Here is a 15,847-nt window from a genome sequence, read left to right as displayed (position 1 = left end):
ATAGCCTAGAAATGAAATTGCCGGGGCAAAGGGAAAGAACATCTTCACCTTTGCCCATCTATTCCCAAGTAACTTTCTCAGATAGTTGTACTTATGATGGTGATTTTAAGCCGTACTTTAATATGTGCAATAGATTTTTTTTTCAAAATAATGCTGGATTTTGTGTTTGTATGTGTTAAGTAGCATTTGTGTAAGTTTGTGGGCATTTTAATTTTGCATAAATAAAATATAAAGTTATTTTGAATTTGCTAGCAGGCAGTTTTTAAACCTTGACAAGAATTTAGCATTTTTACCATTGTTAATATGTATATAAAAGCTGACGTGTCAATATTTTTTTACTGAGGTATAATTTACATCTAGTAAAATTCACCCTTTTTAGTTGTATAGTTCTCTGAATTATGACAAATACATGCAGATTTTTAACTGCCACTAATCAAGATATAGACAATTTTCATCACCCTAAAACTGTTTCCCCTTGCTTCCTGGTAGTTAATCCTCTCTCTGCTGTCATAAGCCCTTGGCAGCTATTGACTTTGGTTCTGTCCCTATAGTTTTGCCTTTTCTGGAATGCAGTATAAATGGACTCATGTAGCCTTTTTGAGTGTGGCTTCTTTCACTTGGCGTAATGCTTTGGAATCTTCCGTGTTGTCACTTGTCTCAGTAGTTCATTCCTTTTTATGGATGATTAGAGTCAATAGATTTTCATGTATGTACAGAAGTGAAGAATTTAATCTTATGCGTCATGTGTGACTGAATTTTATCTCAGTTTTATCTCATATCACTACCTCAGCATTATAGTTAAGAGAGCTAATGTTCACATTTAAAAAGTAGATTCATTTATAATCCTGTTACTTTTTTTACTTTTTTTTGTGCGTGTGTGTGTGTACCGGCATAGCAGGCAAGAATTCTGCCTGCTGAGCCACCATTGCACTGCCCAATCCTGTTCCTTTTTAAATATTCTTTTTTTACTTTAGAATATACAATGTTATGTATTAAATATTGTTGTGTATAATACATCAATTTACGGCCCGGGTTTGATGACTTAACTTCAGGTCTGTGAATTTTATGTGTTTGTGAACGTAGTTTTAGGGAAAAATCCTGTCGTTTTCTTTGGAGAGATTCTCAGTGGTGGCAGATGACCTATAAAAAGCTTTTTATTGGATTCAAAACGACCAGTGTTTTAGACGTGTATTTATTGATATCAGGAAGTCATGCTTTTCTGTTGATTGAAAAAGTTTGCAAGTATCTTATACAGAAAATAGTGCTTTTGTTTAAACAGAAGTACATACATATAGAAGATTAACAAAGCTAGCATAACAGTACTTGTCTTGTACCAGGCACTGTGATAGGGCTTTATGTGGATTAAAACAATTAATTCTCACAGTAGTACTAAGAAGTGGGTATCAAAGGCCGTCATTTTACAGATGAAGAATTGAGACTCAAATAGGGGTTAAATGATTTGCCAGAGATCGTGTTAGTAGGTAGTGAAAGGGCTGGAATTTTGCCAAGGTTGATCTGGTTCTTGAGGTTTTGCCCTAATCACCAGGTGAATTGCGTGAACACCTGAGAGGAGAGAGACAGAATCCAGGTGGACCACCAGCTACTTCCTGATGGTAGCATGACAGAGGCCTTAGTTTCTTCTGGTTTCCCTGTATTTTTGTAGCTTTTTAAAGACAAGCATGTTTTGCCGTTAAATGCAGCTAAAACAAGCGTGTGTAACTTTTTTTAAGGAAGCTTTAAACAAAAAGAGGTCATGATGGTTCAGTGGGAGGGTCTCCACATGAACTGCCATGCATTTAAATGAGCAGCCTTTGCACTGAGAAGATGGTCAGTCGCATTAATGCTAAACTTGCCGATTTGCTCCTCACTTTGCTGTGTGGGTCTGGAGCGAGGACTTCTGGCCACCGTGGTAGAAGTTGATAGCAGTGCTGGGGTGTAGGTATCCAAGGCTGCACCCAGATTTCTCCCCTGGCTCTCTTCTCAGGCGCAAAATTTGAAGCAGCCCAAACTCAGGATCTCAGTAGAAGATTCAAGGACAGGCTGCCTTATCCCAGATCCCAATGACTCAAATGCCTCCTTGTGTGCCCAGGGCTGTGCCAGGCCTTGAGGTCAGTCCTAGGTGGGCCATGCCCCTGAGCAGCCCACGCAAGGGAGGACAGGCCTTCCGACAGGCAGTCTCTCTAGGGAGTCCTGGCTTCACCAGTGCTGGGGTGCTCAAGGAGCTCTTTATCTCCCCAAGTTAAGCCCCGTCTGTTCACACAAGGGCTCTTTTCTTACACTGGTAAGAGCCCCCCTCCCCCCACCAGAACAGATTGCCCAGAGCCCACCCCAGGAGCCCTAAACCGGAAATAGTAAGTGTCAGCTGTTAAGCATCCCTGGCTGACCCTCTTGCAGGGGTGCCTCTTGTTGGTTGTCTGAGGGATACTACTGGGGGAGAAAGACAGAGGGCACCACTTTCAGTGGTTTTGGTTCATCTCTGAGTAGCCCTTTGACACATATTTTATATGTGTACATGTGCATGTGTATTTTTATATCCTGGTGCCAAAGGAATCGTGAGTGTTGCCAATAGTTTCTAAAATTTGACTCAGATGGAAGAAGGATGCTGCAGAAAAGGGCGGAACAGGATGCTAATTGTCATGGCAACTAGCAGGTTTTTATCGTAGAACACTGCCTTTGTAACCCAAACCAGTCACCTTTTTTTCTAATTATAGAAAATAATACTAGCAGAAATGCAAGAAATTATAACACTATATCTCAGTGGTTTTTTATTTGCTTTTTGGGAATAATCTTGTGGAGATTTTAGTTCCTTCATGGAATTTTAGAGCTGAAAGGTACCCTTTAAGAGCCCTAGAATTTTATCTAAATTCAGGTGCTTATGGTTTTCCCATCATTATCATGTCACACCACACCAGTCTAATCTTCTTAGTTGGCACATTTACAAGGGATTTAGAAAGAGGATGAGTTTGGAGTTTGCAGATATCATGCATTCTGTGGCACAGGCTTGGGGAAAGCTTTTGCCACTTGATTGTGTGTGGTCTTGTGCTTTTTTGGGGGAGGGAGGGGTGCATGGTCTGAGAATTGAACCTGGGTCTCCCACATGTAAGGCGAACATTCTACCACTGAGCCACCCATGCACCCCCTTTTTTTGGCTTTTAAAAAAGGAATTTATTAAGTTGCAAGTTTACAGTTCTAAGGCCATAGAAATGTCCAAACTAAGGCATCCATAGAAAGATATCTTAACTCCAAAGAAAAGGCTGAAGAAGTTGGGGTTTCTGTCTCAGCTGTGAAGTTGTGCTTATTTCTGAACCATCCATCACTCTTCAGATTCAGCAGATGCTGAAATGCTTAGAATACCTCAGGCTTGCCATTCGCTATGTAGGCAGGTTCAGAGTACACTGCCTATCTTTTGCTGTCTGAGAACTCCTGGATAATTGAGCCCTTGTGAGGTTTTGGAGACCTGGGGTATGAAAGGCCAGTGTAAGAAAAGAGCCCTGGTGTGAACAGATGGGGCTTAACTTGGGGAGATAAAGAGCTCCTTGAGCACCCCAGCAGTTTCCTGTCGATTAGCATTTTGAGAGGAGAAGACAAAACTTAAGCTGTTTTATCCTTTCCCTGACTTCCTGGCCTAAGGGTCTTAGTCTCCTTCACCCAGGACCTGACCTTGAGGTTGTCAGCTCTAGTGGAAGAGATGAGGCTTTGTTGAAAGAGGCTGAAAGCAGACTCAGTACAACCCTAGCCCATCCCTGAGCAGCTCGCGGACGGACCCTGGCCTGACATCTCCCCTGTAACGTGCTCCTGACCTAGTAGAAGGGAAGGAGGACATGGGAAGAAGCCAACCCAAGGGGCTGAAGGGAGCCCGTTCTTAAATGCAGCGCCATGGAAAGGTGCCACGGGGCTCCATTGCTGTGCCATGTGCCGTGGAGACACGGGTAGCACCATTCTCGGTGTTGCTGCCCAGGAAACCACCTAGGTCCATCTCTTGCATTAGGGCCTCGAGTTCAACAAGCACGCTCCTGTCTGAAAGAGCCTGTACTGCTGTACTCTCTCCGTGGAATGCTCTTTCCTTGGGGACCTGCATAGCTTACTTCTTAGGTCTTCCCTCTGAGAGCTTCCTTGAAGTCTCTCATTTAACACTGCTTCCTCTACCCCCACCTTGGGCAACTCCGTTTCCCCCTTCCCTGCCTCATGTTTCAACATTGCACATGCCACCATTTAACATTCTGTATATTTTACCACTTGGTCTGGTTGGTCTGCTCTGCCTTACTTGACTATAAGCTCGGTGAAGGCAGGGGTTTTGTTTTGGCCACTGGGATACACATCAGGAGGTCCATGTGGCTGGAGCAGGATGAGCAAGGAGTCGGTAGTAGGATGAAATTAGTGAGGAGATCAGTGCATGGCCTGTTAACGTGTTTTGCAAGGATCACTTTGTCTGCTGGGTTGAAAATAGGTTGTGGGTAGGCATGGGCTGGCACAGGGAAACGTGTTGGAGGCTCTCGTAATTATCCAGGTGTGTGATGACAGTGTCTTAGACTAGGATGAAATCAGTGGATGTGATAAGAAGTTGACCTGCTAGGAAACCTGCGTGATGAAATCAGGAGGCAGTAGGATGCTAGGCACTGGTGACATCTAGCCTGGTTTTTAAGTCCTGACTCACCTGTTTCCAAGTTGTGTGAAATCATCTTAGACAATTGGCACAACCCTTTGAGCTTCAGTTTCCTCATGTAAAAAAAATAGGTGTAATTATTTCTTTATAAGGATGTTGGTGGCGTACGTAAGATGATATACTGAAAGGGTCCTCTCTCACCCTCTTCCTCTCCTTCGCACTGGATTGATGCCCACCCACCCCCACCCCCACCCCACACAGTGGCCAGATCTCTCCTGAGCCTGCATATCCTCTGACCTTGCAGGTTGTTTATGTCTCTCCTCCCTGGGAAGTGGACGGGGTTTGTATCTCCATAATGCAAAATAAGTGCTTGGATGGATAGAAAAATAGGAGCAGGATGGATAGAAAAGTGAGAAGAAGCAAGGGGAGAAACCAGGCGTGAATGGAGAGTTTCATGCGTAGGTATTAGTATCGTATTTGAGTTCACACGTTCCAGTACACAGCAGAAATTTTTCTTTTCAGAGTTCAATGTTTAACCACATCATATGATTAGTTAAGGCCTTGGCTACATTTTTTTATTTAAAGAAAGTCTACTTAGGGAAGACACATACTCTTATTTCCATATTTTAAAATGTATCTTTTCCTTGCTCTTGGCGTCTAGAAAAAATGTTTGTTCAGAGATGTTAATTGGTGTTTTACTTAGGTGTTCTTTAAAAATAAAGATTTTTGTTGGCAGATATTGTCAGAAACATTCTGAGGAAGTATTTTCCCCAACATATTTTTAATGTAAATTTTCAAACAAACCAGAAAACCAAATACATACACAGTACAAAGAAAATGCAGTTTACCATTAACTTAATGTGCTGTTGATGTAAAACCCTCTCATTGCCAGAGCAGTGGTGACTACCACAGAGCAACTTTTCTTTTGAGTTTGGCCGGCTTCTGTTACCTGCTTATGATATGGGAAGGGTCAGTTCTAGCATAACTTTTCCCTGTTAAAAAAATTCTGTGTGGGATGCCTTTGTTTACCCCGAGAGCATGTGACCTTTGTCTGGAATTGCTTCATCATTTATATGTGAAGTCAGCCAGGGTGTTTCCTTATTAACCCACAGCTGGAGAAGTTCTAACACCTGCCCCAGGGTGAGTAGAACTCAAGGACCCTGAAACCCCGGGACAGTACTTCGTTAGCAGGTGGTCCATCCCTGACGTACCTCAAATGCAGTTATATTGATTTTCTTTAGCATCTAAATAAACGCAGCATTTTTGTAGGAAACTCACGGACCCCCAAGAATATGCCCGTGAACCCACCTTGAAAAGCACGGCTGTAGGAGTAGGAGAACCAGCTCAGAGTTGGGGTCTGAGTTCACATCGTGGCTGGACCACTTTCCAGCAGGATGACCAAGGCCACCTGGCACAGTCCTTTGGGTGGGTTTCTGCCCCTGTAGATAGGGACAAAACGTGCCTTCCTAAGGAGTGCTGCGAGGGTCGAGGTCATGAAAAGGGCCTGCACTGTGAACATTGCAGGGGTTTACCAGTCGATACCTGTGAGCTGCTGTCGAGGTGGAGGCAATGGAGAGAGGAAGCACACAAGGGAGCTCAAGAGGGATCCTGGGAAGTGGACGGAGGGTCTGACTGTGGCTTGACTTTCACCTGGGTGGTTTTGTGCCCTGAGATATGAAGTCAGGTTTCTTTGCTCAAGGAGAAAAGGGAGCTTCCTGAAGAGAGCACTTGGTTTAGGCACTAGCTTTGTTTCCTCAACAATGCATGGAGACTCTGAGAGACAAAATAACTTGTCCAAGTCAGGCTGTCCTGTCATTTGGGCTTTTTGAAAAAGAGAATGTGTAAAATAACCAAAATCTGGTGGTGTTGGTTTTTTTCCTTTTTTTTTTTCCAATCTAAATAACAGCTTTAACATCAGCTTGTTCCTTCTCCCCACCCCATATTAATGACAGCCCCTTCCGACATGAGAAAGTTAGAATTGCCATAGCCCAAACACACCTAAAGAGAGGGATGGAAAGATCAAAGGTGATGGTGAAGTTATAAAGAGAAGATAGGATTTACCAAATGAACATGATAACTGAATCATTCTATTGATATTTCTTTTAGTCTCCAGTATCTTAGAGCAGCTAGAAGTAAAAACCTGAAATTGTGGAATTGTAACCCATGTCAAACTCTGAAATACATTTTACAACTAATTGTCGTGCTGTGGTCATCCCTGACGTGTAATAAATTTGAAATTTATTACTTTTTTGTATATATGTTTTTCACAAAAAAGAAAAAAAGTCAAATGTGATATTAGAAAGTTATTTATTCTTTCTAGCCTCCTATATTCTGGAGCAGCTAGAAGGAAAACTCTGAGATGATGGTATGGGAGCCCATGACAAACTGAGATCTGTCCTGTAACTACTTGTTGCAGGGTGCTTTGAAAGCTATTGCTTTATTCTTCCTTTGCTTTGTATATATGTTATACTATACAATAAAAAAAGTTTAAAAAAAACCCAGCTTTATCAAGATATAATTTATGTGCCATTTAATCCACTCATTTACAGCACAGTGTTTTTTTAGAATATTCACAGAGTGGTGCAATAATCACCACAAACAATTTTAGAACATTTTATCACCCCAAAAGAAACCCCAAACCCAGTGGCAGGCACTTCCCACTCCCTACCCCAGTATACCAGCCCTTGGTGACTGCTGATCTACTCTCTGTTTTATATGGATTTGCCTACTCTGGACATGTCATGAAAATGCAGTTCACACAAAATGTGATATTTTGTGCCTGACTTCTTTCAGTTAGCATAATGTTTTCAAGGTTCATCCATGTTAAAGCATGTATTAGTGTTTCATTTCTTTTAAATCAGTTTTTTTGTGATAACAAACAAAATTTCCCATTTTAACCATTTTTAAGTGTACGATTCCATGGTATTAATTATAATCACAATAACCATCACCACCATCCACTGTCAAAACTTTTTAATTTCCCCAAACAGAAACTCTGTACCAATTGCGTTCTTCATTCTTTTTATTGCAAATAATATTCCATTTTATGGCTATGCCACATTTTATTTATCCATTCATCAGCTGATGGATTTTTATGTTACTTCTGCTTTTTTAGCTATTATAAATAAAGGCTCTATGAACATTTGTACGTAAGTTTTTATATGAACGTATGTTTTCATTTCTCTTGGGTATGTAACTAGATGTGGAAATGCTAGTTCATATCTTCCTTAAACTTTTGAGGCACTGTTAAACTGTTTTCCCCAGCAGTTGTGCCACTTAACCTCCCTAACAGTAGAGCATGTGGGTTCCGATTTTTCCACATATATCTGGTTTTGATTATAGTCGTCCTATTGCATGTGAAGTGGTATCTCATTATGGTTTTGTATTGATTTTTTAATGCACTTTTTTTAAAGTTTTTTATTGTATAATATGACATATATACAAAACAAAAAAGAAAAAGCAATGGTTTTCAAAGTAGTTACGGGACAGATCCCAGAGTTTGTCATGGGATACCATACCATCATCTGAGATTTTTCCTTCTTGCTGCTCCAGAATATAGGAGGTTAGAAGGCATAAATATTTTTTTATCATCACAATCGACTTTTTTTTCTTTTTTGTGAAACATATATACAAAAAAGAAATACATTTCAAGGAAACACAGCACCACAGTTAGTTGTAGAATGTATTTCAGAGTTTAGCATGGGTTATGATTTCACAATTTTAGGTTTTTACTTCTAACTGCTCTAAGATACTGGAGACTAAAGGAGTTAACAATTTAATGATTCAACAATCATATTCATTTGTTAAATCCTATCTTCTCTGTATAACTCCACCATTACCTTTGACCTTTCTATCCCTCTCTTTAGTGTTTGGGCTATGGCCATTCTAATTTTTTCATGCTGGAAGGAGCTGTCAGTAATATGGGGTAGGGAGATGGCATGAGCTAATGTTCTGGAGAGGCTGGGCCCTCTAAGTTTCAGGACTTATCTGGTCCAGAAACCCATCTGGAGGTTGTAGGTTTCTGGAAAGTTACTGTACGGCATGGAACCCTTGTGGAATCTTATATATTGCCCTAGGTGTTCTTTAGGATTGTCTGGAATGGTCCCCATTGGGGTTTGGCAGGTTGTGATAGGTAGCAAGGTCTAACTGAAGCTTGCATAAGATTGATGCAGTTTTATTGAGATATAGCCACCCAGCTTAGGAACCATCTGAAATTTATTGTGTTGATCTTTAAAATTTCTTTTAATGAAAATAGCTGTAGTTTGTATGAGGAAATAGGCAAACTATCCTTTGCTGAAGGGGTGGGTATGTTTAATAATGTAACTTTCCATGCGTTTGCCGTATTCCTTCTTACTGGTTGGGTCTTGAAGGTACATGTAAAAAGCATGGTTGGAGTAATTGTCGTGAATTCACAGACTTGGCTTTTACTTTGTGTCTAAAATTGCATAAGAACAGGCACCCAGAGTTTCATGTCCCCCCCATCGCCCGGGTGGGAAGGCCGCGGGCAGCTGCCGGACATACAGCCGCTGTGTTGCCTTAGGAAGTGACCAGGGCATTTACTCATGATCCTTCTAAGAGGTGGCTGCTGCTGGGTGCACGCAGCCATTGTCATGAGTGGGAACTGCCAGAGCTGGCCCTTCGTGCCAGTAAGGATGGACTCTGTGCTGACTTTATGGACAAGCTTTACCGGCTGTGGACTCTATTGTAAAGAACAAGGAGCCTGACAAAATTCATAGCACCCTTGAGGCCAGAAATAAATGTTAGTTGAATGAATAAAGAGCTCTGGCTTTGGAGCCAGATACCATTCTAACGTGAGAGTTTAAGCAAGTAACTTAAGACCTCTGAGCCTGGGTCTCTCAGCAGCAGGACGGAGATGGAAACTCACGCCTCACAGGGTTCTAGTGTTGTCTTAAGAGTCCAGCTCATGGTAGGCACTCATCAGATGTTAATTCTTTTCCCTTCAGTAGCGCTCAGATATTTTTCTCTACAGGTTTAGTCCAGCTCCAGGTATGACAGAACACAGGGCCTATTGTACTGTTTAGAATAGCTTTAATTTACAGAGAAATGATGAGCTCTTGGCAAAAATTAAATATTAGTGGAAATGAAGGCTGCAATTTGGTAGCCGCTGATTGACACGTTTGCTAAACTCATATTTCAGGAAGCTGTCAAGGAATAAAAAAAATGGAAGAAGTCCTGGGAACATTTTTACCCACTTTCCAAGATACTTATTTATAAAATCATCTTTGTAAAGTCCCATTTGAAATATTTTTCTAAAACCTTGGCTAGCTTTGGCTCAGAGCCAAAAGCCAAAATACAGCTTTGGTTGTCATGAAAGCTTAAACTTTAAATATAAATGGGTTGGGCGCTTTAATTTTTTTTTTTTTTTAAAGAAAGGGCTGGTCTTTGGGGCACTAGGTCTTTTTTTAGACCTGTAGGGAAGTCATAGTAGAGGCTTGATGTCTGATTGTGTCCCATGGCAACAAAGGGTTATGACTTTATTAGGAGCGTTGAACGTGCCAAGAAAGATAAAAATCAGAGTATGGAAAATGTCCAACCATATAAATATGTTTTGTGGACTGTGCCCTGAGACAGAAAGGCTTCCTGAGTTGCCATCAGTCTTCATTACAAATTTGAATCCCCCTGGGGTTTTCATTAGGTCATAGGGTTCAGTGCCTATTTCCAAAAAAATCTGCCTGCACCCTTGCTTTTATTCATTCATTGATCCTTTTTTATATCTTAGTATATATTTTTTTAAATTCGAAACGGTAATGGTAAGAACCTAACCAGGGATGATCCTGCTTTCAAAGGTAGAAAAGAAATTTAGCACATTCTTTGTGGAACTGACTGCAGCTGTAAATTGTGAGACCGTGTGGGAGGGCCAATTAGAGGCAATTATAACTCAATTGAACTCTCCCTGAATTAAAGCTTGCTGTATGCTTTCCAAGATGGGGGTTTCTGTTTCCCATAACTTTTTCTCGTTGATGGGCTTAGAGATACTGGTTCCAGGCCTGAGTGTGGAGTCCTTTGGGAGCCATTCTCTTCTCTCTCCCAGCAGCAAGGTGCAGGCTGTCTTAAACCATGGATGATAGTTTATAGTACAATTATAAAAATGTCCTTCCATCAGTTATAACAAATGTACCACACCAGTGCAAGGTGTTAATGATAGGATGGTATCTGGGGATCCTTTATTTTAATGCATGAATGTTCTGTAAACCCATTACTCTTATTAAAAAAGAAAAAAAAAACTGAAAGCTTGTGATGATCAGAATTCTTTTGCTAAAGGTTTTAATACTTGACCAAGAAATGGTGGGATCTGAGGATTTTGAATCATCCTTTGTGTTTCCATTTCACCTAGTTTTAGTTGTGTGAGGCTGTTTAGTTTTCTGTCAGATGTGCTGTTTTTATTTCTCCTCCTACTGATTTTGAAAGTGAAAGAGCTCCAAAGGGCAAGTTGATGTTGGACAACTTTACAACATCAACTATCCGTTTGAACCCGAGGCACGTTCTGATATGCCCTCAGGGTTCAGACTTCATTAGTCACTTACTTATGGCCTGATCATGGTGAATCAGAAACTACAGATTCTCGGGCTCTTATGATTAAACATAATAAAAAGGAAGGCATTAGCTCATCTGGTTTCAGGTCTCCTAATGGTCATTCATCAGCTGGAAGTTCTTGGGTAAATTATTTAACTTCTTGGGCTTTGGTTTTGTTATCTTAAAATGCAGCACTTCTGTGGGTGTTTCCCGAACTTCCTTGTTTATAAAAGTAACCTGGATTTCTGGTTTAAAGCACAAATTTCCTGGGGCCTTTGGAGGTTCTAATTCAGTAGGTGCTAGGTGGGGCAAGGATAATAGAGGTCCAAGGTGACCTTACAGTCTGTGGTTTGAGAAATACCTGTCTCTATAGTGGTTATCAGACTGTGTTTGGACATAAGTTTGGGGTGGGGTTCAGGGGTAGTGGTGTCTGTCGATGCAGATTCCCAGGTGCCATCTGAGATTCTGACTGATTGGTGTAGCAGCAGCTAGGAATCAGGTCATTGTGTTAATTGCATTGCAGGCACAGCTTGGAGAGTACTGGTGTCAGCTGCCTGTAGCTCCCTTCGTCTCCCACAGGGCTCTTTGCATACTTCCCCTCTCTTCCTCAAATGAGCCAGAGGAGTTTTGTTGGAGGGAGGATCTGATGAGTCTACCCAAACCCTGTATCAATATCTGAAAGAGTTACTTGTTTTGAAACCCGGGGGTAGTGCAATGTTCAACTCCTTTGTTCATAGAATTTTCTTCTCTGTGCTGTATTCTTTCCTGTGGATAAGACAGTGTTTGCTAAGCATAGTTACTTCTGGTGTGCATAAGGCAGTACCAGCACCAGAGGAATTTATCCTGGGAGCTTGTTAAATAATATACGGTTTGAGCTCCTGACCCAAAGATTCAGTAAGTCTGGCAATAGGCCCTGGACAGAGTCTGTTTTTCAAAAGGGTGTCGTGGGGTGTTGTTGTTGCTTTTCTTTTGTTTTTTTCTTTTAATAAGGTTCTGGCAAAGATTGTAGGATCCTCTTCTCTCAAATTGGCCGTTTCCAGAGTAAATCTGATTTAAACTTACACATATGTTCAGTGCATGGCTGATAGTTAAATAAAGTCACTTAGGTAACAGAAGACTCCTAACACATACAGCAGGTACCTTAGAGAGGAAAAAAAATGATCTTCTGAGACTCTAGAACAAGGATACCTAAAGTTCATGATTAAATCATTAGCTGTAAAAGCATACACATTTTGGTGTGTATCTGCTTTACATAGTTTGTTTGCATCTCATTTTTCTGCTTACTCTTTAACAAAGATTAAATAACATTGGTAAACATTTAGTAGATGATCAGCATTAACCTAAATTGCCAAGCTTCTTTTTTTTTTCCTATTAATTGACTTAATTTTAAAAGTACAAGTTCATAGGAAAAAACATCCTATTTACTAAAGGATAGAAGGTGATAAATACTGGCTCTCCTCCCAACTTAACCTTTTCCTCAGAGGTAAGCACTATTGTGTTTTCTATGTACCTTTACAGAAAAATTCTCTGTACAAAATGTGCATCTCCCTTATTTACTTAATCAGACCCCATTAATACATAATTTAGGTTTTGTCCAGGGTGGGATTTTTCCCCCATCATTGTTTTGTGTTGCAATACTATATGGAATATCTGTGTACATTTTTCTTTAACCATATAAAAATAAATTTCCAAAAGCAAAATTATTGGCTCAAGGGGGTAAATATATATTTTAAATAAGGATAGATAAGGCCAAATTGTCCTTCCAACCCTTGCCCCAGTTTACTTGTGTGTTTTTTTTGCTCCTGTTTACATGTGTTTATTAATTTTTTCCCCCAAGAATGTCTTTGTTTTATTCCTCATCTAACCATGACTGGATAAAGGGGGTGTCAGTCACAAGGCTTTTAGAATCACGCGATTACAAGATAAAAGCTATATAGTTGTACAATCACTATCAAAGATCAAGGCTATTGGATTAAAGTTCAGCAATTTCAGATATTTCCTTCTGGCTGTTCTAATGTAGTAGAAACTCAGACAAAATTTCTGTATGATTCAGTAGTCATAATCTCTGTTGTAGCTCTTCCTTTTTATTTGATCGTCCTCTTAAACTTCAGGCGTATCTGGGCAGTGACCGAAGCAGCTTCTTCATAGTATAAAGGGTGTCAACATCATAGGGTAGAGGAATGAAACTTGTTGATGGTCTAAACTGGAAAGACTGGTACTATGGGTATCAGGGTTTCTCTGGCATAGGAACAATCTAAAAGTTTTAAGTTTCCAGCCTAAGACTTTTATAGAGCCTTCGGTAGAACCCAGGGTATTCTTTAGGGTTTTCAGGGATACTGTTGGTTGGGGGTGGACATGCTGTGGCAATTTGCAATATCTGGCTGAAGTTTGCATAAGAGTAACCTCCAGAATGACTACTTGACTCTATTTGAAATCTCTTAGCCAAAATCTCTTTATTTCGTTTCATTTATTTTCCCCCTTAGGTCAAGAAAGTATTGTCAGTCCCATGATGACTGGGCCAGGCTCATCCTTGAGAGTCATGTCCCACAATGCCAGGGAGACTCACACCCCTGGGAGTCGTGTCCCATGTAGAGAGGGAAGGTAGTGAGTTTGTTGGCAGAGTTTGGTTTAGAGAGAGAGAGGCTACATCTGAGCAACCAAAAAAGGTTCTATGGGAGGGTAAATCTTAGGCATAATTATAAGTAGACTCAGCTTTGCCATTGCATGAGTAAGTTTCATAAGGGCAAATCTCAAGATTGAGACTAGGCTCATTAATTTGGTAGTCCCTAATGCTTAAGAGAATATCAGGAATTTCCCAGATGGAGAAGTTTAATAGCTCCATTTTTACTCCAGTCCTTTAAGGGACTTTGCAAATTCTTTTTTATTTTATGCCTAAAATACTCTGCAATGTATCAGGGTTTACATTAAGCTATACAGAATAACAAAATCTCATTCCTTATTTTAGGCTCCATGTACTTAGGTTGTTTAAATAAACTGGCCAGACAGGTTAAGTTAGATAGTGTGTTACAGAAAATTTTAATTTGGGACCAAATAAACATCTCTTCCTTTGGTCTCACACAGAAGTTGAAGTTTTAAAATGCAAACAGTATAACGGGGAGGAGGGCCCAAGATGGAGGTTTAGCAATGTGTGCGTTTTAGTTCGTCCTCCAGAACAACTACTAAATAACCAGAAACAGTACAGAACAGCTCCAGGAGCCACGTCAGTGACCAGACACAGCGTACCCCAGCCTGGACCAGCTGGACCAGCTGCAAGCCTCTCCAGAACCATGAGTTCCCCAAGCTGCGGCAGCCAGCACCCCTCCCCAACAGGCGTCTTCCCAGCAGGAAAGGAAAGAGACTCTAAACCTGGTCAACGCAGAGGTCGCTCATTGGGCTCACGGAAAAACAGGAAAGGGGAGGAAACAGAGGTTTTAGTGGCTGTGTTTCTACGGAGAGTTGGCAGCCTCTGGATTCAGCAGCGGGACTTCTCAGGCTGCAGCTGCCCCAGGCATAGGCAGAAACGGGCTGCTTTCAGGGCTGTCTCCCACCTGTGCCTTCCCCAGGGGAGGGGTGAAGCCCAACTCAGGTGGAATCCCTCCTTCAAGGAATTCAGACCCCAGGGCTTGGCAACTTGAAGCCATTAAAACCATCCTACAACCTCTCCTCTGTCTCCACCACGCCCCCAGCAGGGAGAGTCTTCCAAAGTTAGAGGAGCCGTAACATCTTTTGCTGGTGGGACCCACAGACAGACAAGTGCCACATACTGGGCAGGATAAGAAAAACAGAGCCCAGAGACTTCACAGGAAAGTCTTTCAACCTGCTGGGTATCACTCTCAGGGAAAACTGACACAGGTGACTCCTTCCCCCTATAGGAGGCCAGTTTAGTCCGAGAAAACCCGGCTGGAGTCTGTAATACCTACATAGACCCTCCTAAGGGTGGGGAAGAAAAAGACACCATACAAGCAGGGCAAGAAATAAGAAAACAAGAACTGAAAAATTATCCTCTGTTAAACAAAACCTAAGCTAGAGGTCCAGGAAAAGCTGAACTGAAGGTCAATGAACAGATAGACAACAAACCAATCTAGCAAGAAAACCCTAGGTAAGAGAAGTGAAAGCAATCTCCAGAATAAACTAATTAAGGTAATTAAATGTCTAGATGCCAGCAAAAAATGACAAATCACACCAGGAAAATTGAAGATATGGCCCAGTCAAAGGAACAAACCAATAGTTCAAATGAGATACAAGAGCTGAAACAATTAATTCAGAATATACAAACAGACATGGAAAACCTCATCAAAAACCAAATCAATGAATTGAGGGGGGATATGAAGAAGGCAAGGAATGAACAAAAAGAAGAAATGGAAAGTCTGAAAAAACAAATCACAGAATTTATGGGAATGAAAGGTAGTGTAGGAGAGATGAAAAAAACAATGGAAACCTACAGTGGTAGATTTCAAGAGACAGAGAATAGGATTAGTGAACTGGAGGATGGAGCATCTGAAATGTAACAAGAAACAGAAACTATAGGGAAAAAAATGGAAAAATATGAGCAGGGACTCAGGGAACTGAATGATAATATGAAGCGCACAAATATACGTGCTGTGGGTGTCCTGGAAGGAGAAGAGAAGGGAAAAGGAGGAGAAAAACTAATGGAAGAAATTATCACTGAAAATTTCCCAACTCTTATGAAAGACCTAAAATTACAGATCC

At 41.1% G+C, this 15,847-nt stretch overlaps 1 protein-coding gene across 7 annotated transcripts in view; it reads left to right on the top strand.

Annotated features, from left to right (window-relative positions):
• TMCC3 (transmembrane and coiled-coil domain family 3) overlaps positions 1 to 15,847 on the top strand; it is a 346,055-nt gene that overhangs the window by 276,904 nt on the left and 53,304 nt on the right. The gene's annotated exons all lie outside the window — the stretch shown is intronic.

The sequence above is a fragment of the Tamandua tetradactyla genome, chromosome 7 (genome assembly GCF_023851605.1).
Source record: "Tamandua tetradactyla isolate mTamTet1 chromosome 7, mTamTet1.pri, whole genome shotgun sequence".
Taxonomy (NCBI): domain Eukaryota; kingdom Metazoa; phylum Chordata; class Mammalia; order Pilosa; family Myrmecophagidae; genus Tamandua; species Tamandua tetradactyla.
This window is presented reverse-complemented; position numbering and strand designations above follow the sequence as displayed.